Raw genomic sequence first — 21,970 nt, 5'->3', positions numbered from 1 at the left:
GACTCAAAACATTGGATATAGTTCTCCACCACATTTGTCCAACCAAATCCATGTAAACTTTGAGCAAGTTTGGCAAGAGCCACGGTGGTTTTGTTTTTACAGCCATACGAAGGAAAAAAATCCCTTGTGTATTGGGTATCCCTTGAAATGGGTAAAATCATTGTGGTAAAATGTGTTTATGTATTCTAAGACAATCATAAATCAAGACAAGTCTTTGAAGACAATTTGAAGTAATAATTTCATGCCTGTTTCTTAAGTTGCCTAGTCTACATAGCTGCCTAAATGGGTAAGTGCCAGTGTAAACAGTCAGTACTAGGTGCTGCCAAATGAAATCATCACCCTTTTTAGTGCCTCTTACCAAAGCATGCTCCTCACTGGCAGCCTTCAGTACGTATGCAAACCGATGAATCATCTTGCTAGCTCAGAGGATGACAGTGAAATTAAATTTCTTCTCTTCTAAATGCAACAGTTTAGTCATTTGAGACAGGAAATCGCTTTCTGTTGGGAAGCAGTATTGGGTGAATCTCAACCAGTTTCCAGAACTGAGAAGGGCTCAGGTTGCAGGAGAAACGATGTGATTATGATGGGCAGGAAGCAGAACAGGACAAGTTCGAGCAAAGACTCCTGTAGAATGCAATAGCGAATATTACTCTTGATGTAGCTCTTTAATAGCTAGATCAAAAAAAAATATATATATATACAAACCAGATTAATTCCTAAATACATTAGCTCCTAGAGCAGTTTTTAGAGAATCCTATTCAAATGTCGGGATTTTTCTCTAAAAATACTTGCCTGTGCCCTGCATCCTCCCGAGGCAGTTCTACAGAAGCATCTTCACAAATGATGATGTAAAGGAGGAGATGCAGTGAAGTAGATAGGGAAGCATGAAAACACACCTTGCTCTTTTTCTCTCCCACATCTGTTATTTGGCATGTGCTATTGCCCAGCTGTGGTATCTCACTATCAGTGGAAGCTGGCAGAAGGATCAGTGACAAGTTGTCATGAGAAAAGGAGGATGCAGGCTGCTCAAAAGCACATTGAGAAGTATCTCCTGTTGAGGAACTGCACCAAAACTGATTGTGATTCCTCTGTGTCAAGACAGAGGACAAATTTTGAGTGTTGTCATATCTATTTTTATGATACCAAGATCTCTCTAGGAATTTATGAGACTCTCTCTTTGGATTTACTTATCCCTTCAGGAAGTGTAGATTATAGATTAGTCATTTTAAACCAGCTGACCTCAGTCGTCTTCATTGACAGGCAAACTCAAGCTTAAAGTGAAAGGATTCCCAGGATCACAGGTTTCTACTAAAGTATGTGTGTGTGCTATCTGAGTACTCAATATGAGAAACATTGATATTTAGTTCCAGAATTATTAATTCTCCAAAGTGATCCAGATTTAAATGGAATTAAATTCAATAGTGAATCCCACCTTACATAATGATACACAGGACTAGAAGCAATAACGTGTTGAAAGACTACACAGCTGAGCATATCTGGGGCATTTGGGTTACTCAGAGCAGACCTCAAAGATTGCCTGAAAAGGTGCTGCCTTTTGCAGAGCTCACTGTAATCTATCTGTAAATTTTCACAATTTTCATGACTTTTATATGCAAAAATTTCAATTTAAAGCTGAAATGATATCCTCAAAATATTCCAGATGGGTTCATTACATTGCCTACAGCACAGTTGAGCCTGAAAAAGTCCCTTGTAGAGCTCTCAGGCTGTGATCTATCCACCTGCAGCTTCCTTGCATCTCTGACAGACAAGGAAGTGTCCCAGTATTTTCAGTGTCTTTTCAGTGTCTTTTCAGTGTCTTTGTGAGGCTATTTGTAAAGAAGGAAAAAAAAAATGCTGTGCTTTTCTGGAATAAGTTTTCTTAGCGGTTTATGAGAAACATCATCAAAGCTCCGTGATGTGATTTCAGAATTTGTAGTTATTTTGAACAAGGGAAAAATTAGGAGAAGATGAGGGATTCTATTATAAGAGGCTTATTTAGTGCCCTACTGTAACACTATCCAGATATTTCATCTAAAGACTTCAAGAGTAAAGATTACATTGGATCAGCTATCTGAAATGAATTAAATACTGGAACATTTTCTTGGCTGCTAGACGTCTGAGAAGTCTAGAAGTGGCAGATGCCAAACTACCTGCTATGTGTGTACTTCCTGTGGTCTTATTTTCTTAAACGAAATGTAGTTACCACAAAGGATATTTGGAACTGAGAAGGTAAGATCATCTAGATTTGGCTTTCCTAAATGTGGTCTATCTCTTAGCAAGTGTTTTACAGTTGCTATCACAACTTTGTGGAGAAGTTTTTCTCATTAACAATTGTCATTTTACATTTTCAGCGTAGAATAATTAAGATATTGGTCTAAGCTTCAAGCCAACATTTTAGCGTTTTAGCAAATCATTTCTTATTGTCTAATTGGGATTACACCATTGGCACCCATTGTGCATTAGTAGGACCATTTATGGATTACAAAGATATAATTTCTAAACAGTTATTAATAGTAAATAAATAATTCCAACCTTGAAATACATAAGAGATAAAGTTGCATTTCAGTTATTTTTAACTTAATAACATCTTTAAAGGAAAAAAATCTGATATCTTTAGGTCAGTTTTAGAACCACAGAACAACTTAGGCTGCACAGTACCTCTGGAGGTCATCTGGTCACCTGCTCAAAGCGGGTCTCATTGCATCAAGTTGCTCATGGCTGTGTCCAGTCAAGTTGAACCCTCCAAAGGCAGAGATTCCCCAGTCTATGCTGAATGCTGGTTACTGTGATATATTACTAAGAAACTAATTCATATGCATAATTATTCTACAGATTTCTGGATACAATTTGAAATGTCCCACCTTCTCTGAGTTTTTTCTCACTCACTGAACTTTCTTGATTGCATATATACTGTTCAAGAATTGTATACCAGAACATGGTGTCTGGTGATAGCTAACAGGTAGCAGGAGATACTTTATCCATTGAGGTGATAGTAATTAGCTAAATAGCTTATAGTGCAAAAGTTGCTTTAGTAAGTAAAATCCTTTGGTTACTTTGTGATTTACAGCTGGGTTTTTTTTTGCTTGTTTGCAAAGCTAGCTATTTTTTTCCAAGCTATTTTAAAGCTATCCTTCATTGTCTCAACAATGAATTCTCTCAAAGATTTTCTAGATATTTTATTTAACTTACAGCATTTTGGTTTCTTATACAAAGTTTTAGTGGTCTTTCATTTATACTTTATACTCTAATATTGAGCCTTAGCTGACATCAAAACCTTTGTGCTCAGCCCTGCACAAATGCATCAGGAGAATTGCTGCAACACTGGAAAACTGGCAATTAACCTCTCTTTATGCTTCCCAACCTTCTTTTCCCTCCCCTGCATGTCAGTTAGCGCTTTCTGCCTCACCGTGTCCTCATCCTTGGTTCTCTATGAGGGGAGTTGTGGTGATTTCTGGGTGAGCAGGAGCAAGACTACATTCTTTGTTTTCTCCTACCTTGGAACATACTCATTTCCATCCAAAGTCATTTTCCTGGCCAACAGTCTCTTTGAAGTAGCAATGCTACAGTCAGATTTCCAGATTTAATTTGTTCTTAGGCTTTTGAGGGTGACAAAAATCTGTAAATTGTCATTGTCATCAGTACTTAAAAACACTCCCTTATGAAGTCTGTAGTGATCTCACTCTTATTTCTGGACAAACTCTGGGGAAGTAAAGCCCATCCTAGGGGCAGATGCAGCTGTTGTCTGGGAAAGATCACAGGAAGGTCAGGGCCCTGGAAAACTGAACCCATCGTCTTCACATCCTGGTTAAAAGCCCATTCCCACAGCAGCTGAGTCCATGAGCCCCCTGACAGGAGGGGACTTTAGAGACCCCTGCACAGAGCTCCTCTGACCTCTGCAGAACTGGGGAGCGGTGTTTTTTGCCTCATCCCTACCGGCCCATCCTATCTCCTTTCAAGTTCTACCCACTCTTTTGTGCAGACCTCGGGTCAGAAGAGTTCTGGTGCCAGGAAAGCAATCGTGATGACTTTTGTGGCAAAGAGACAGAGTCTCTGAGACGCAGTTGATCCTTACTCCTTTGGTCCCAGTCGCTGGCAGAAGAGAGGTGTTGGTCGGGGCTAGTGCTAAGAGTCCCTTCTTCTACCTTCCTGGGAGACCAGGGCTGTGTTAATCAGCTCCCCCACTAGAAATGAACATGGGGCATTTTGTTTAAACTGAGAAGCTGATAGCGTTGAACCCATCTATTTGTATAAACTAACTGGCTATCTTCTTGCCATCTCTAATGTAAATCTACTACGGTATTGTGAAACTTTATTTATTTTACGCTTGCAGTATTTACCAAAGCAAATCATACAAAAGGGGTCCTTTCTAACTTCCATACCATTTTTCTACTGAATTAGTTGTTGGAAAGATACGTTCATGTATAATTAAATGTGGCTTTCTTAAACCTTTGCAGTTGGTAGCTTAATATATATTTTGTTGTACTTTGAGTACAAAGGCTATATTATGCTTTTGTTGGCATCCTTACTAGTTAGTATGCCAACTGCATAATTTTGTTCTCTGCTATATGTCAGGATTCGAGTGCCGAGGGCTCAACAGGTGGTGCTGGGATAAAGTTCTGGCAAATCAAATAGGTAATGCAGTTATTTCTTTTGTCAAATTATAATTGAAAACAGAGACGAGTAAAATGAAACTCACATTTTCCTGGTGCAAAACAGGGTTTAGAATTAAATTCAAATCAGTTTCCATGACAAATGCACATTACTACTGGAGCTTGGTCTGTAAATAAACATGCAACACCTTAGTTTTGATGTAGAATGATTTGTTCTCTGTAAATTTAAACCTTAAGCATCAGCATTTAAACAATAACAGAAAGCAAGAGTCCTCCATGACTCTTCTGTCTCTCTTGTACATATCTTGCAGAAAACGTGCCAAAAGCTTCAGGAAAACTTTGAAAAGATTTAAATCTAAAAAGTCAGAGAATTTGAGACAATCTGTGATACATAACTCAAATGTTTAACATCAAGAGTTTCCTGCCATATTGTTTTCTAATCATTGCTATAACCATGATCCCAGTAGAAAATGATAAATACACTGGAAATTCCAGTGAGTGTGCTGCATGAGGTGCTGCTTGTTTTATGCTTGACTTGGATAACGTTTATTAATCCTAAAATCATAAAAATGGGTTAAAGCCTTCTACAACAAAAATACAACAAATCATGTATGCATAACTTGTTTTTCCAAACTGCATATAAAAAGACCTATGCTTCCAAGCCTATCCACTTTGCTGTTGTAGCTGGTGTTTACACTGAGATGTTTTTATTTTCCTCTGAGGACCTATGTAAATCCAATGCATATAATCTTATCTACAGCTCCTACAGACACTGTGGTTTTATTTAGTTTTCTGTTCTTCCCCACTCAAAGACATTTCTCTTGAACTGTAATTTTCTTACCTCCAGTTCCATAGACTGATCACAAACATCTTTATGACCCTTTCAAGCTCTCATTTTACTGAAGGTTTTACCTTTATTTGTGACCAGATAGCACATCCTCTTCTGCCACTTAATAACTCATTCCGTAAGTGATCAGAAACTAATCAGCATGAGAAAAGGCTGTCACTTTCAATCCACAAACTTTGTAAGTTTTACTTTTTATTTATTGCAGTTAACGATTGTTTAGTCCCAGCAGAATACACACCTTTCTCTCGCGCGCCAGCAGACTGAGGTTGCAATGCTGACTCCCAGGGCTGCAGGCAGGTGATGGAGTCCTGAGGTGCCCCGAACCGAACAGGATGACAGATCCCACGGTAAGCAGCTAGCACATTTCAAGATGGTTTTGATAGGAATTACACAAGGAGATGTTCTGTGAGAAACAGTCGAACCTCACAGAAAACTGAGAGTGAGCATTGGAGATGCTTCGGGGAGCAGGCTAGTACAAGGCCAACAGTGCCTAGCACATATCACAAGGGTTAGCTCCCCTTGCGGTGGTATCAAATACCAAAGTTGTGCATGGATGTAACAAAACTGGGACTAATGGGAAAAAGTAATTAGGGATGGGTTGTTTACCTGGGAGGAGGCATGGGTGATACTAGCACCTTAGAGCAGGACAATAAATCCATCATTTTTGTCATACTTGTATCAGACTTCTTAGGCATCAGGCAAAAAGCACAGGTCTTAGCAAACGTGAAGAAAGGTACCACCTGAAAACATGGTCCCTCTCCAGCCTCCTTTAGCAGTGTTGCTCCAAAGCTTTGAATAAATGTAGATCCAAATTTGAAATCTGTGATTAAGGCACAATTCTGTATTTTGGCATGTTGCATGCTATTTTCCTTTGTGTGCCTTAAGCCTGCACAGTTGACTCTCTGTACCCAGCACGGCTTGGTAAAACTCTCAGTGAGTTTAGAGCACCCGATGGCTAGAAGCCATATCTCAATGTGGATCCTGTTTGCTCTGTACTCCCCACAGTTCTGTGGGTTTTGTAATTGCTACTTTACTTCAGGAGTTAGTCTAGAATTCCAAATTCAACATCTACAGGAGTTGAAAATGGAGTAGAGATTGACTGGCTCCATGGAGAGCTACTAAATTTGTGAACCTTTAAGCTGTTGGTCTTTGGTGGGCCAGCAGTTTAATTTCTTCATACTTTTAGATGTGAAGATAGCTGGGAACAATACTTTCACTGAGAATAAGGATCCCTGTTCATCATACCTCTCTTCCAATATCCATGCTTGGACTGAACGTATTCCTGGGGAGACTGCTTCATTAACCCAGCAAAGTTTTACCCAGTTTTCTCAGGATTTAATCTGGCACCTTCACTGCAAGGGACTGACTCCAGAGGCGTGAAGTGTATTACAGCCAAAGTGTTATTAAAGTCTCTGCCTCTTCAGAAGTCCAAATGTGCACTACCACATTTCTAGATTGATCTGGGACCTGCAGTGAGGACTGATTCCTGCTCTCTCTGATTTGCCATTAGTGTTCAATGCATGAGAGAAAGTGTTCTTTTACTATTATTTTATTTTATTTTAAATAACTATGTTGAATGTTTATGTTAAACCTCAAGTAGCTGTTTAGAAAAGAAACAGCTGAGAAGCTGATAATGTACCCCTTTCATTGACAAAAGATTTATGTCTGGCCTGGCAGGACTTCATACTTACAGAGCTCGTGGCTGACATAGTCAAACACAAACAGCACGTAGTCCAGTGTTTATCCAGGGGAACTGAGACTGCTGCTCCCACACTTTTTTGTGTGAAATTAAATTGCCCACATTGATATTGGCAAAGATTTAAAAACATGATACAATTCCTATTAAAAAGGGGGGAGAGAGGCTCAGAAGCAGTTTGAATCAATGAATATTGTGCAAAAATAAGTATGCATGAACATTTCTGCTGACCTTCTGCAGAAGCCACCTGTCTAGTTGCAGGGCACCAACTCTCTTGTGGGACTGGGTGAAGAGTTCAGCTAATCTTAGTTGTGAAATGAGAATCTTCACTGAGAAACAAGTTCCTGAAATTCAAAGTTCTATTATTTCATACAGTTCCATTACAAGAAAATGGCAGATTCTTCTGTGGTACTTATGAACAGAGTAATAGCAAATTTTTCAGATTTTTTACAGTGCTACAAATCTGAGCAGAATCTGCCCTTTGCTCTTTCATGTATAGCATTTGATAAATTGAGAGTTCAAAATATAATACCAGTTTTATATTTATCTCTTAGAAACAGCTTGTACCAGGTTTGATTTTTTTAAAAAATAACTTTTTTCCTGTGTAGTTGTTTGCCATCACTTTCTGTGAGGGTGCATAATGAAACACAGATACTTGGAAGCAGAGAAACATGGGGGCTGGGGATAAGTATGTGTATGCTGTGTATACGTGTCATGAAGGTACGTTTATACATCTCACTCCTAAGCCTGGAACCAGGTTTCCAGTTGTTCTTGAGTTTACATACAAAAAAACTGTGATTTGGACAGATAGCAGCATCTCTCTGTGTTATTAAAAAATGGGGAATAAAAGCAAATTGTCCGGGACAGGAGTAAGATGGGTATCATTTCTCCTCTCTACCAGTCCTCTTGCAGTTGAGAAATATATGCTTAGAGTTGTATTTTCATCTCAGTTTGATGTAGGAGGTTTTAGCTATTCAAATCCCTTTTTCCATTAGTGTAAGCTAAGCTGCTCAGGCTTCATGTGCGGATGTTGCCCTACTTTTGTTGCTGTCCGTGGGCTTTCAGTTTCAATTCACCTGCTCTACTCTGCCAGGTAACTGAACCCTCATGGGGCTCGGGCTGGCATGTACTCATACGCTACAGCATCACCTGCTGTACCCACCCAACCAGTGATATATTTCATGCTTTCTTTTCCCTTTCAGACAAAGGCAGCTGCACTCACAGGAACGCAGGCCTGGCAAGGACTGCTGGGTCCAGCCAGCACAGGCAGGCAGCACCCCACTGCCAGGACTGGGAGGGCTCCCAGCTCATCTGTCTGGGCTACTCGGTTCCGCAGGTTAGAGCTGGGAGTACAAGCCTGCATTTACACACGCCTGTGGTTGGTCCCAGACCCTGCTCTGCCATCCCATCTCTCTGCCATCCCACCACAGCTTACAGTTACCCACTTTCTTTCTTGTCGTTCTTGTATATGTGCTTTTTGAATGCTTGTTTCACTTGCCCCCCAGAACTGCCCTCTCTCTTTTCTTTATTATAATTCCATCTTTATTTATTCTTGCTACAAATAATGTAAGGGCTGGGGCATTGATCCAAAGTACCATTCATTGTGAGACCTAGCATGTCTACCCTGCCTGGTTTCCAGTGACAGTCATCTTGATAGGCACTGCCTTGTGTCACATGCCTAAATTTCATAATAGTGCAGGAGGAGGGCTTGATACCTTACTGTAATCTATTTCAGCCCTTTTATATGACTTTATTATGAGTAATGGTTAAGACTAAACCATTTGTAGTGCATTTATTTATTATCAGAAACAATATTGAAAGTAATTTGACTCCTGTAGTACTTTCCTTTTTTTTAATAATACAGTGGGAAAAAAAGGAAGCTGTGAAATCCTGCGTAGAGATCTTTATCTTAGTTGAACTGGTTGAAATATAGACGATGGAAATTCTCTGGGCTGACAGTGGTATAATAGGAAGCAGAATATGACCTGCTCTTCTGAGCACTGTGCTGTCACTACAAACTACATCACCGTACACATACCAAACATATAAAAAGTTTGTCAGCCTGCTCCTGTGAACTCTTTATTTATGGCTATTTTATTATCTAAATAAAGCCATGTTTTTCATGATTAGAAACACAACAGTCCTGCAAACTCTGAAGTTGTATGAGTGAATGTGAATGCTTTTATTATGAAGTATTTTTTCTGTAAGCACTGGAGAAATCAGATAATGGCATACTGTGTTACCCAACCAGCAGGTCAAGTGTAGCATGCAAGTACTGAGTTCAAAGTCTCCTCACAAGTTGCATTTCACCAAAAAAAATAAATCCCTTTGTTTCTCACAGGACTTGAGAAGTTGGAAACTCAAGCTAATATCTGTGTCTGCAGCTCCTTCCACTGGGGACTATGCCTCCTCTAGCACATGTGCCCAGCATCTTACCTCACAGTGGGTAACCCCAAGAAGGTTCTTCCATGGCTGCTGCAGAAGAGCGGGGTCGCATGCCAGAGTAGTCCACTTACTCCTGTGAGCAGCTGCACCATTCAGCTCTGGAATGACAGTATAACCAAAAATAAGGCGGCTGAGGCTTACGTGAGGAGTGAAGGATGATGTAAGACACTAACTGAGATACTTGGATGCCAGTACCACTTAGTGGTCAGACACTCAGCAGAGCTAAGGTGCCAACTTTCTATTTACAAGGGAAAGAATTATGTACTAATATTGCCATTCTCAAATTTAACTCCTCACAGACAAAGTTAGAAATATCCAGCTTTGCAGCAACTTACCTTAAAATGGCAAAGTCAAATATATAAGGGAGCAGCTAGCACAGTCCTTACAGAGTTTGCTTAAAGGAATAATAAAGGTTCAGCATAAATGTGTATCATTAAACAACCTCTTCAAATATCAAAAGCAGTTATCCTGTCAAAACAGCAGAGAATAAGGCTATGAGAAGTAAAAAGCCATGTAAGAAAGTAAGTCATGTCCAGTGAAGACACAGACTCATAGAAGCTAACTAAAACCACAATAAATAGGCCAACAATGTTTTTAAGAGTGACTTGCTAAACATAGAAATCTAATAATAAAACTGTATTTAGTTTCCTCAGCCTATAGAAGGCTACCATTGAACTGGTGGTGCCAACACATGACAGAGGTGTAAAAAGAGCAGTTATGGAAAAGAAAGCCATTGCAAGAAAAGTAAATGCATCAGTAATCAGGACAGGGAGCTTCCTGTCAGACTAGAAGTGTCTTCAGAACTTCAACAGATTAAAGAGTCAAACAAGTACAACACTTGAAGCAGAGGTATTCACTCTCAATTTCTGAATGTACTCGTGAAATTGCCAGTAACAATTGTTTGCACTGACCTTAGTACCACAGGTAGGGAAAAGGAAGATGAAAGTCTGTGAGAAAGGCTTCAGAGGTGACCCTGGGAACTAAGAACTAGTAAGCCTGACTTCTGAAGCAAACACACCGATAGAAGTTGGAAAAAGAATCAAAATGATTGACATGGGAAAAAATACATTCCTCAGAGAGGGGTTCTCCTGCCTCTTGTAAAAGACAGTCGTTTCCCAAATCTAGTAGAGCTCTGTGGAGAAATCAGCAAGATATTATGCTTTATGAGGAAACCCCAGCTGCCCAGTTAAATGTGCACCCTTGGATACACAACTGCAGTTGTAACTAATATTGCTGGGCTTTGGTTTCCTTGCTGGATGGAACTGAATTCTCTGCGCTTGTGATTTTTTTCTGAAAGCTGCAAGCCAAATCTCATATGCATCAATTAGACTGTGAAAATGTACTGCTGGAGCTGCCTATGGAATATAAGTTAATGATAAATTGCATGCATGCCGTAGGGAGACATAACAGAATGTTATTGCCATTGTTCATCCTTTGGTATGTGGTCTGCAGAGTCTGAGCTTGTTAATCAGTAGTAGGTCCTGTTTTTACTAGGGTACATTCAACGCCAACAGTGCATTTCCTCTATATGCTTTTCCACTGTAACCTTTGCCAAAGCTCTTTTGTTGAGTATGTCAGTCAGCTGTGCTCTTGCTCTAATTGTGCCAGTAACTCATGTCTGGAGATTATTCATTCTGGGTCCGATGCAAGTAGCATTGTGTCTGAAGCTTATGGAGACACTGCTTCTTGTGTAGACTCAGCTGAAGGTAAGTGTGATTTTGGGCCCTTCTTCAGGTGCACTGAAGCTCTGAACAAGGGGATTTTTAAAGGTGAACCAGGTGAAACACTGTAAAAATACTAATTTCTGTATTGTGCACAAAGAATAAGGAGTACAACAACTTATGTTGTCTGAGTGCTCCTTTTGGGAAAGATTTGATCTTATTGTTCGTGAGATTTGTTTGAGATTGTTACCAAGAAAATAGTAACAGTACTGTCAGGAAAATTATTTTGAATAGTATCTATTACAAAGAACTAGCTACAGCAATACTAGTTCTTTCACTAGCATTCCTTCTTCCTCTATATGTCTGGGGGGATTGTATTACAGTTGCATGTAAATGCAAAACCAGTTGTATGCCACAGACTGCTTCTTCTAAAGAAAAGATCAGCTTGAAAGAGGTCAGCCATTCCTGGTCAGGGAGAACATAACATGTATTTGATATAAAAAAATAGTAATTCTTATATGGTTGTCTACAGTGTCAAATTCCACTTAGCACTAATCAGGAGAGATGCTAGACGCATTCTCTTGAGTGAACTTAGTGATCTTCATACATTTAGAGATAAGCCATTAAATAGACAACAGGATAACTCTCTTGGTTTACTCCCCTTTTCAGACAGAATGGGAAAAAAACATTAAAGAAAACTCAGTGAAGACAAGATTCCCAGAATGTCAGAAGAAAAAAAATTCAAAGGCCAGATTTCCAGGTATGTGTTTGAAATACTGCTCATCCTTCCCATGTTTAGCTACATTCCCATCCTTCCCTTCCTTAGCTACCTTTGAAGGTCACAGCCCCAAATTATATCTGTATAGTATGTATGGTGGAGGGAAATGTGGGTGGAGAATTAAGCCCCACCAGTGTTTTGCTCCACAGGAATGGACTGAGACACGTGAACTCTCCGGGCATTTTGAATTTCCCTGGGTCCTGGGAACTCTGTGACTAGGATTATGTGAGGAAGAGTAAAGCTTTCTGGTGATCTCAGCTGAGCACATCAGGTCAGTAAATGTTACCAGTCTCTCTAATGAACACTGGGAAGATACCTGTCTTGTGCTTCCCCCTCTTCCCATGAGTTTGTTACCGAAGGGGTAAGAGCAGATGCAGTTAATGGTGTTCCTCTATCAGTGCTTTCTGAGCATGGTTTTATGGGTTTTTTTCTTCACGATGCTGCAGTTGAGACATTCACATAAATCAAATGTCCGAATGGAAACAAAATCCTTAAGACAACACTATCATCCATCAGTGTAGGAATATGTCTCCTTTCCGTGTGCCTAGGGACATGGGCAGTGTGAGACCCCATCTTACCCAGAAGCATGAATGGGGCTGCACTGACCATCATGCCAAAGCTATTGTGGTGAAGGGAGGTGCACCATCCTGTCTGTAAACACAATACATGTTTGTGCATCATGGCTAGTTTCAGAACAATAAGGTAAACAGAAATGTGCTAGGGGGTGGGAGCTGCCAGTTCCCACTGGAGCTGCCAGTGCTGATTAGCTGGTATCTCACAGGGGAAGCCTGTTGGCACATGACTAAATCATACGATATATAAAAACTTGGGTTTATGATTTATTTTTTTTTACTTTACTAGCAATATGCTAACATTTAATATGAAAGCTAGTCAAAGAAAGAGAAAAATATCTAATGTTACCATCCTGTTTAAAGCAAGATAAAGTTATTTTCATTATACAGTGAAAGTCTGGATGAAAACATGTTTCTTTGTGGTACTTACTTTTCATTTTCACAAAGCTATTTTTGAAATAGTCTTCTGTTGGGATACATGCTGTTCCAACTTTCATCCTTGATAAAACCTACAATAACTAAGGAACAAACCTTACAAAGTAGTTCATGAGTAAGTGGAATTTAATGGGGTCAATTATCCCCACATGCTTGTGTGTAGGTTTCATTAATATTAATAGGTCTTAGACACGCGTATTGAGCTGAAGAATAGGCTATCATTGGCCTCTACACTCTATTTTGTGTGTGCTGATTTAGAATCATTTAAGAGAACGTTAATTTTCAAATATCTAGCATGCTAGTGGGAAGAAAAAAAAAGAAAAAAAAAAAGAAAAAAAAAAGAAAAAAAAAAGCCACATTTGTCCATCACTCCTGCAAGATACAGAAAAGTTGAAAGAGATAGATTAACCATGAGTGAAACATCACAGATCCCATTTGCTTATTCCATAATTTAGAATCACATTACATGCATGTCTCTTCATAAATATTTAATGAAATGGAAATGAATATGTAGCAGCCAGGGTTCTTCCCTCTAAGGGTTAAGTTCCATTTCTGCAAATTGGTTTGTGCCCTATTTCTGTTGCTGTGTCTCTGTGCATCTAGATATTTTCTTGGCATCTCTAACTCTTCTGAGGTTTCAGGAGATCTTCAGAGATTTGCTAGTAATTGACCTGTTTGGATTGCACATGACTGGCATTTGCTAAAAGATAATACAGTCCTGCATTTTGTTGTTAAGTGCTGGTCATGTTATTAACTTGTGGCCAAACCAGAATAAAGGCTCAGGAGACATCATTTTCCCTTAGACAACTTCATTTGGTTCTTACCGTAATCTCCATTATAAATGAAGCACTTTGGTCTCAGCTTAACAGAGTCGCATATTCTTTAACTTGTCAGCTGTGTTTGTCCAGTAATGAATACACCCACTTTGCTTCATTTTTTTAAGATGTTACTGTACACTAAGGGTAAACAATCAACATAACATCAAAGTCAGATGATTTAACCTTCTGCCACTTCTCTAACCACTAAAGAGTTCCTGCCACTGCTAACTTGGTATTGGAACATGTGTAAACGTTTTCTGAGAAAACAGGATTATCAAATGAAGGAAAGCTGACGCTGTCTCCTTAGGAAACAGGAATAATTAATAAGCTTAGGTCTGCCCAATCCCAAAGGAGTCTGAATGAGCCCTATTTGTTTTAGGTTTATAATGTAACAGAAACAAATCTTGCCGCTAGCTACAAAAGCATCATTCTGGAGGAACCTTAAGGTCTACTGCTGCTGTCATTTCAACTGCTACTATCTCAGTGGAACATAACTGATTTCAGCAAAGTTCATGACGTTTGGCAGCAACTTGAAGGGCCAAGAAAACTAAAAATGAAATTAGATTCTGAAAACAACAAACTAACATTAGTCAGATAAGCACATGCAATCTACTTTGTGCTACACAAAAATTAAATACTGCTGATCTTTGCAAGTCGCAGTGACAACTCAAATATAATGCCTTTGGGTCTGCAATAACCTGGAGGCTAATTAACTGCAGAGAGGTTTTTTTATATTACACTTTATATTAAATAAATTCAGCACAAATCCATAGAGACCAATAAGCATTTTTAGGTAGTCTAGCTAAATTTTACCCCAAAACTGATCAAGCCACATACAATTCTGGCTTGTGAGATGTGTGATTAATGTATTGTCCTCCAATAATGCAGATGCTTAAGACAAAAAGACCAAAGAAGGGAGGAAGGCAGGGTCAGTATAATTTTCATGATTTTGTATCTTTCTTTGGATAAAAATATATTTTACCTCACAGCTCTATTATACTGCCCTCAAAATACATCATTTTAAAACCAGAAGTTGATATGATCCAGTGAGGAAAAAAAAGCAAAAGAGAGCAGGCCTAGTGCTCTGTATCTTCATTTCGGGGCTTATCCAAATATCTCATAATTTCTCAGCCAAACCTGAAGATGTACACTAACTAGTAATATGCAAGTAAAATGCTGCAAGACCAAGTGCAGGACACGGTATGGATATCAGCAAGGGATTTCTGGGGGGGCAATAAGATCATGCTTTGCTCATAAAATACGTAGCTGCAAAATAAGACATACCTCATTTTTTATTTCAAAACTAGCCACTATGCGAGCCAGTAATCTATGTCTGAACTGATTATACTGCACTATTGTCTTCTTTATGAACACTTGCAATGCAGTTATAAACTGTTGAACATAAAAGGGAAAGGAAACAAGTGAAATCTTGAATCTTGTTAGATCCTTTAAGTTGAGGAAGCAGTTTCCATGGACTTCTCTGCATTAAAATGGCAAAACCTCTTAAAAGAAAACCTGTATCCTTCCAAAATAGGTGCCAGGTGTGACGACAACATCTGGTAGATGGTGACGTCTTGAGAGATCTGAAATATCAATAGGAGCTCCTCAAGCCCACCTGCATATTTTATGTCTCATTAGCAGAAATGTGCTAAACAGAGCAGCATGAGACAAAAAGAAACACCACCTTCATTGCTTTACCATACTTCTCATATATCCCAAATTCAAAAGTAAAGTAGTAGATACTGTTGGATTTTACAAAAATATAATAAATAAAATAAACCTGTACCATACTCCACCACCAGTATAATTCTCATTTAGGACCTTCAATGAGTAGTGCCAAATTTATGCAGGAAGTAGGTCAGTGCAACCTTGTAGCTCCTCAAGTTATGACTCCACTAATAAACAGTGTGACAACCTTTATCAGAATAGCTTTATCCACAAATTAACACACAATTTTTTTTACCATCAGAGATCCTCAGCTGTTCCCAAATGGAGGTTCATTCACATAGCTTTTCTAGATATTATGGATAAGGCAAACTTGCTGTGTTTTGATTTCCATAGTCAGAATGGAATAGTAAAGTAGCAAAGCTTTTTATTCATGGGCAAAGTTTTGTCTCTAATATGCAGCTACCCTTTTTAACCTTTTTATTTTTTTTTTAATAGCTGCTTAGAAGTTTCTTGGTCTCAGAATTAAAATAAATCTACTGTTAAATTCTACTAATCTAGAATCTACTCTAGGCTGAATCCACTGGACAAAAACCAACAGATTCCACAGTATTTTTGGAAAACAACAGCTGAATCTCATGAATAAAACGAATAGTTTTTGAAAAAATGAAAGAGTTTCTACTGTAGTCAAGAACCTCTGTTAATGAGATCCAGATAGATTTACATTTTTAAAAAGCATAAGATTTGGGGGTTTTGCCATTTAAATCAACAACTACTGTATAAATTACATTCGTAAGACCCCTTGGCTCCAACCAAAGCGTATTAAGAGTCTGTCTAACTGTCTGAGTTATGAAGGGACCAGGTAAGAGGAAGTGGAAAAACGGACAAGCTATAGAATATCCATTAGTAAAATGACTAATATTACTACAAATCTCAGTTCCAGTTTCTTTAGCTACTTTCATGGAGATTTAAAGATAATTAGAGGAAAGGTTCAGGGAAAAAAAAAAGAAAAAAAAAAAAGACAGACAAATCCTGCAAAGGGAGGTCATATTTACAAATGCTCAATATTCCTTCAGGTTTATTGTAAATGATTTATGAGGTGCTTCTTAATATTAAAGTTCTTCATGAGTTCATTGCAGAGATGGTCAAGATGAACTAATTGTCATAGGAATAAAAACATTGCTAGCAGTCTCCAAAAATCTAGCAGTTTGCCTTCTGTGGGTAAAAATGAGGTAATGTAGCAAAATCTTATGAGGAAAGTTCTTATGAGGAAACATACACAGTTTTTTAGATTACAGACAATTAAGATTAATGTTATATCCCACACTGTGCTGAAAGGGATACCTTGCCTACTTAAAAATTGTATTTAAAAACCATCTAATTTCTTCATTTTTCCTATTTTTTTACTTTTTTTAAAATAAATGTTTCCTATTCCAATAATATAACTTTTTCCTTTCACACATATTGCATTTTCCTCAACTTCAGTAATGAAAATAAATTGGTTATGTTCACTTTTGTTTGAAGCCAATTTCCCTTTCAGATTTCCATTCAGCAGCAAAGTATATTAACTCTGAACTCAGAGTTGGAAGTGAGGGCATTGAGGACAAAACCAAATAGATTTCTTCGTCTAATTCATGGAAATATTTCTACTGTTTTTCTATCTTTCAAAATCTTGGAAAATTTAACCTTGAATTAATCTGACAAATTTGTTTAAACTGGGAATGTGGTAAAGTAGAAGATCTTTTAGATAATCATTAAGGTTGGAAAAGACCTCCAAGATCATCTGGTTCAACCGCCTCCCAGCCACCAATGCCACCCACTAAACCATTTCCCTTAATACCACGTCCAACCTTTCCTTAAACACCCACAGGGACGGTGACACCACCACCTTCCTGCGAAACCCATTCCAACGCGTGACCACTCTTTCTGAGAAGAAATGTCTCCTAATTTCCAACCTAAACCTCCCCGGACAACTTGAGGCCATTCCCTCTAGTTCTATCACTAGTTACCTGTGAGGAGAGGCTGACCCTCATCTCCCCACACCTTCCTCTCAGGTAGTTGTAGAGAGCAATAAGGTCCCCTGGGCCTCCTCTTCTCCAGACTAAACAACCCCAGTTCCCTCGGCCGCTCCTCACAGGACTTGTGTTCCAGAACCTTCACCAGCTTCATAGCCCTCCTCTGGACATGCTCCAGGGCCTCGATGTCTTTCTTGTACTGAGGGACCCAAAACTGAACATAGCACTCGAGGTGCAGCCTCACCAGAGCAGAGTACAGGGGAACAATCACCTCCCTGCTCCTGCTGGCTACACTATTCCTGATACAAGCCAGGATGCCATTGGCCTTCTGGGCCACCTGGGCACACTGCCGGCTCATGTTCAGGTGAGCATCAGTCAGCATCCCCAGATCCTTTTCCTCTGCACAGCGTTCGAGCCGTCAGCCCCAAGCCTGTAGCGCTGCATGGGGTTGTTGTGGCCAAAGTGCAGGACCCAGCACTTAGCCATGTTGAATGTTATCCCACTGGCCTCTGCCCATCAATCTAACCTGTCCAGGTCCCTCTGCAGAGCCTTCCTACCCTCCGGCAGATTGACGCTTCCCCCCAACTTGGTGTCATCTGCAAACTTACTGAGGGTGCATTCAGTTCCCTTACCCAAATCATCAATACGGGTTTTAAAGAGGATGGGCCCCAACACCAACTCCTGGGGAACACCGCTGGTGACCGGTCACCAGCTAGATTTCACTCATTCACCACCACTCTCCAGGACTGGCCATCCATCTGGTTTTTAACCCAGCAAAGAGTGTACCTGTCCAAGCCACGGGCTGCCAGCTTCTCCAGGAGAATACCATGGGAGACCATGTCAAAGGCCTTGCCAAAGTCTAGGTAGACTATGTCAACAGGCTTTTCCTCATCCACCAGGTAGGTCACCTGGTTAAAGTAGGAGATGAGGTCGGTCAGGCAGGACTTGCCTTTCATGAGCCCATGCTGGCTGGACCTGATCTCCTGTTTGTCCCACACATGCTGTGTGATTGCACTCAAGATGACCTGTTCCATCACCTTCCCTGGCACCGAGGTCAGGCTGACAGGTCTGTAGTTCCCCGGGTCCTCCTTATGGACCTTCTTATAGATGGGTGTCACATTAGCAAGTCTCCAGTCATCTGGGACCTCTCCAGTTGACTCTATGGTTGACCGTAATGTTTCATTTTGATCTATTTTCTCACCGTTTTGCTGGTTTGGAGAAATATACATTGCTCTTTTAATCATCATCGATGACAGTTAGTTAACAAACTCGTAAGCAAAGTAGATGGATCTGTGTAAAGCAAGAACTCTCCATTTGCCGTGCTTTTCCCTCAGCCTTGAAGAACTGTTACAAGAAAGTTCAGCCCAAAATCCAATCCCGAAGCAAATACCAAGATGTTTAATTAAGCACTTAGGTTTGGTTTGTGGTTGTGTGTGTTCTTTCTAAGCTACTTGTTTTTTCATTTGATTACAAATACTGGCACCTTTTTTTCATGTTCTGAACATCAGGAATTCAGCAGGAATTAAAGTTGTAATTAAGGTCTCCTCTGATGGCCTATATAGCATTGTAGGAAACATTTGCATACAGATGTAAGATGTCTTTCATTAATAAGCATTTCAACTTTTAACAGAGTAAGTTACTTTTCAAAAGAAGAGATGACCTTGGTAACCTCCTACTGAAACTCTTGTGTTTCATCTTTAACATCAAACAGTCAAGCAGCGACATAACCCAAGCCACACCCAGGGTAAGACTTGCTCACAAATGCACTTCTGCTTGTTTCATGCATGTTTTCAGAACAGTTCTGTCTAATGTCACCATTTTCTGTAATCAGTCCTGCCTTTTTTGGTTACTTGGAGAGGAATTTTGTCCCCCAAACCCTGCACCGATGTTGTCTGTAATGCTACAGCTGTCGTGATATTAACTCGGCTTCCAGGACAGTGACTGCTGATGCAATGAGCAGGCAATTACTGCACTCTCTCAGAGTGACCAGGAGAATCAAAAATGTCTGCTTGAGTATATTACTTTATGACAAATTCTGAGAATCTGAATCTCTCTCATGTTCACAAGACCGAACTACTCCGTAACAACCGCTCTTTAGCATTTGGAGGAAATTAAACTAAATACATCTTGCCAACAGCAAATACTCGAAGGACAACTTTTATTTTAATTACTGTAGACATAGAAAAAGGAGTTCTTTAAGGAAGTCTGTCAACTAAGAGCTATATATAACTCTTAAGGAATTCCTTAGTGATTTTCCTGGTTAAACAGATTTCCTTAAAAAAATTGTTTGCTGCACAGGCTGGAATTATTGTAAAATCAAATACTCATTTTTCAAAAGTCTGATCTGACTTGTAATGCTAACACAGCACATAGTAAACACACACCCATTGGACAAGTCAGGTTTGTTGTATTGATCTTACAAAGACTAGGCATTGCAGAGCCAATGTCTGTATCTATTGAGAAAAGGGCCAGAATGAAGTGTTAACCACTGGAGTTAAAGCTCTTCCTCTCATTGATTTCAGTAAGCATTTTTCCAGATCCTTTCTATTAAGCTCAGTGGTCTTTCAGGCAGGGCTGTGATATCCATTGAAGCCAAAGAACAGCAAAGTTTGTCTGATCTCTTTTGAGACTTTTCAGCTAAATAACCCAGTGGACCATTCTCTGAATTAGCATTGCAGAATATGTACCAGCAGTGAGGGTATTGCTAAACTGCGAGCTATCTGAGAGGTACTCCAGAACAAGGAAAACAACAAACCATGCAAACTGCATGCAGTCCTAATTTTGTGCTATTATGAAGGAAAGTATATTTTTAACCTTTCATTTCTTTCCAAACTCTGGGATGAATTTCTTTCTTTCTTAGCCTTACATTCTCCTTATGTATGTATTTCATAATTTGTTTATTAAAATATAAATGAATAACATTAGCTGTTCTGGTACTTAACTTTGTAAGGAGTTACCCACTATAGATTTATAGTTGTAACATTATTATTTTATGGCACAATGCCAATCTGCACTGCTCTGAGGATTAGTGAAAAACCTCTGAGTAGACATGCATTGAGATGAATTCAGAAAGGATGGGTAAAATAAACTGAGAAAAAGGAACCACAAAGAATCTGTGTTAAGGTAAGTGATAAAAAGAGGGAACAGAAGAGGAAAAGCAGCTAAGTGAATGGTATGTAACACCTAATCTAAAGCACGTTTATCTCTCCTTCAACACATACAAAACTTATAGCAGTTTCTTTTTATGGTTACTGAATACCCACATTACCTGAAATTAGAATTTACTATGCTGAGTACTAAACCCTAGCATTTAAAAATAAGCTTCATTATAAAAATATTTATTAATCTGTAACCTACACCATCAGCTCTTACATTCCCTATATTCTTCCCATTTTCTCCCAAGATGAATACCATGAAGGTATGTCAGCCATAGAAATATATTCGATATGCAACTAGTAACAGCAACTATTTTCTGTTCCTTACTTCTTTGGGTTTACTTTAAATGCATGTGTATGTTTGCTCTGCAACTTAGCTTCTCAGACAGAAGGAAAAAAAATGCCTAATTTCTACAGATGTGAAAAGATTTCTATAATATGTAAAATCTAAGTAGCTCTTCATTCAATCACTTTCTCAATGAAAATAGACCAGGATTAAAGTAATCCAGGGAAAGAGAAAAGATTAACCTAGAAAAGGCTGGATTTATTGCTTCCCACTTCAACAGAGTCCTACAAGGACTGGGCTGCAGCGCTACAGCTCTCACATGCATGGCAGGGGTGGGCATGGTTCCCCTGCATGCAAGCAACACATCAGCTCATGTGAAGTGAATCAGGGACAGCACAATTATTCAAAGGAGGAGGAACACGGTTTCTGGCAGCACAGAACTGCATTTTCTCTCTGGTTTCATGCAGCTAACACAGAGCAGAGGAGCCAGAGAGTATGGCAGTGTAATGGAAATAAATGACTTTGCAGACCCAACAGAGGGAGGTGGGGGAGAAAAAGCATCCTCACCCCCAGACCCAATGACTGTGTAAATCTGTCCCCGCCAGGCGAGCTCCGGGAGGTGCTCAGCGACCGCCACCTCCCCAGGAGTCAGTGAGAGTTCAGGTGCTTACTATGTCATCAGACTTGACCTTCAGATGCGACACTGCCAGGACGTTTGTTTTCCCACAGCAGTGATTGCTTCAGTCAATTATTATTGCCCATCCTAGAGTGCAAACACATAAGGACTTGATTTACAGTGCAAAATATACATCCTGAATTTACTTCCTCTTTTGTTTTTGGACTGTCTTAGCATCTCCAGCTTAAAGAGATGACAGCAAATTACTTCATAGGTAAATATATCTATGTATAGGGAAGGATAAATATCAGTCATTCAGGTCATTCTGAGATGAATGTTCAGTATTGCTTTGGATGGGTCTTGTCAGATGT

At 39.5% G+C, this 21,970-nt stretch overlaps 3 long non-coding RNA genes across 32 annotated transcripts in view; 1 reads left to right on the top strand and 2 right to left on the bottom strand.

The window, feature by feature from the left end:
• The window catches only part of LOC136791389 (uncharacterized), a 28,415-nt gene extending 22,608 nt beyond the window's left edge, over nt 1-5,807 (bottom strand). For both annotated transcript variants that reach the window (XR_010833318.1, XR_010833317.1), the window contains exons 1-3: nt 5,696-5,807; nt 4,697-4,777; nt 359-624 (exon numbers count right to left, since the gene is read on the bottom strand). This is a non-coding gene — a long non-coding RNA (uncharacterized lncRNA). The remainder of the gene's footprint in view (nt 1-358; nt 625-4,696; nt 4,778-5,695) is intronic.
• LOC106041948 (uncharacterized) overlaps nt 1-21,970 on the top strand; it is a 275,268-nt gene that overhangs the window by 250,898 nt on the left and 2,400 nt on the right. For 17 of the 28 annotated variants that reach the window (XR_010833312.1, XR_010833310.1, XR_010833309.1 and 14 more), the window contains 8 exons: nt 2,023-2,229; nt 4,573-4,632; nt 5,663-5,804; nt 8,356-8,489; nt 9,495-11,035; nt 11,929-12,019; nt 12,187-12,308; nt 19,173-19,286. This is a non-coding gene — a long non-coding RNA (uncharacterized lncRNA). The remainder of the gene's footprint in view (nt 1-2,022; nt 2,230-4,572; nt 4,633-5,662; nt 5,805-8,355; nt 8,490-9,494; nt 11,036-11,928; nt 12,020-12,186; nt 12,309-19,172; nt 19,287-21,970) is intronic. The other 11 variants (XR_010833313.1, XR_010833297.1, XR_010833300.1 and 8 more) reach the window with 8 other exon arrangements.
• LOC106041951 (uncharacterized) overlaps nt 6,907-21,970 on the bottom strand; it is a 132,945-nt gene continuing 117,881 nt past the window's right edge. For both annotated transcript variants that reach the window (XR_001210829.3, XR_010833315.1), the window contains exons 9-10: nt 9,590-9,696; nt 6,907-7,497 (exon numbers count right to left, since the gene is read on the bottom strand). This is a non-coding gene — a long non-coding RNA (uncharacterized lncRNA). The remainder of the gene's footprint in view (nt 7,498-9,589; nt 9,697-21,970) is intronic.

This window comes from Anser cygnoides, chromosome 8 (assembly GCF_040182565.1).
Source record: "Anser cygnoides isolate HZ-2024a breed goose chromosome 8, Taihu_goose_T2T_genome, whole genome shotgun sequence".
Taxonomy (NCBI): domain Eukaryota; kingdom Metazoa; phylum Chordata; class Aves; order Anseriformes; family Anatidae; genus Anser; species Anser cygnoides.
This window is presented reverse-complemented; position numbering and strand designations above follow the sequence as displayed.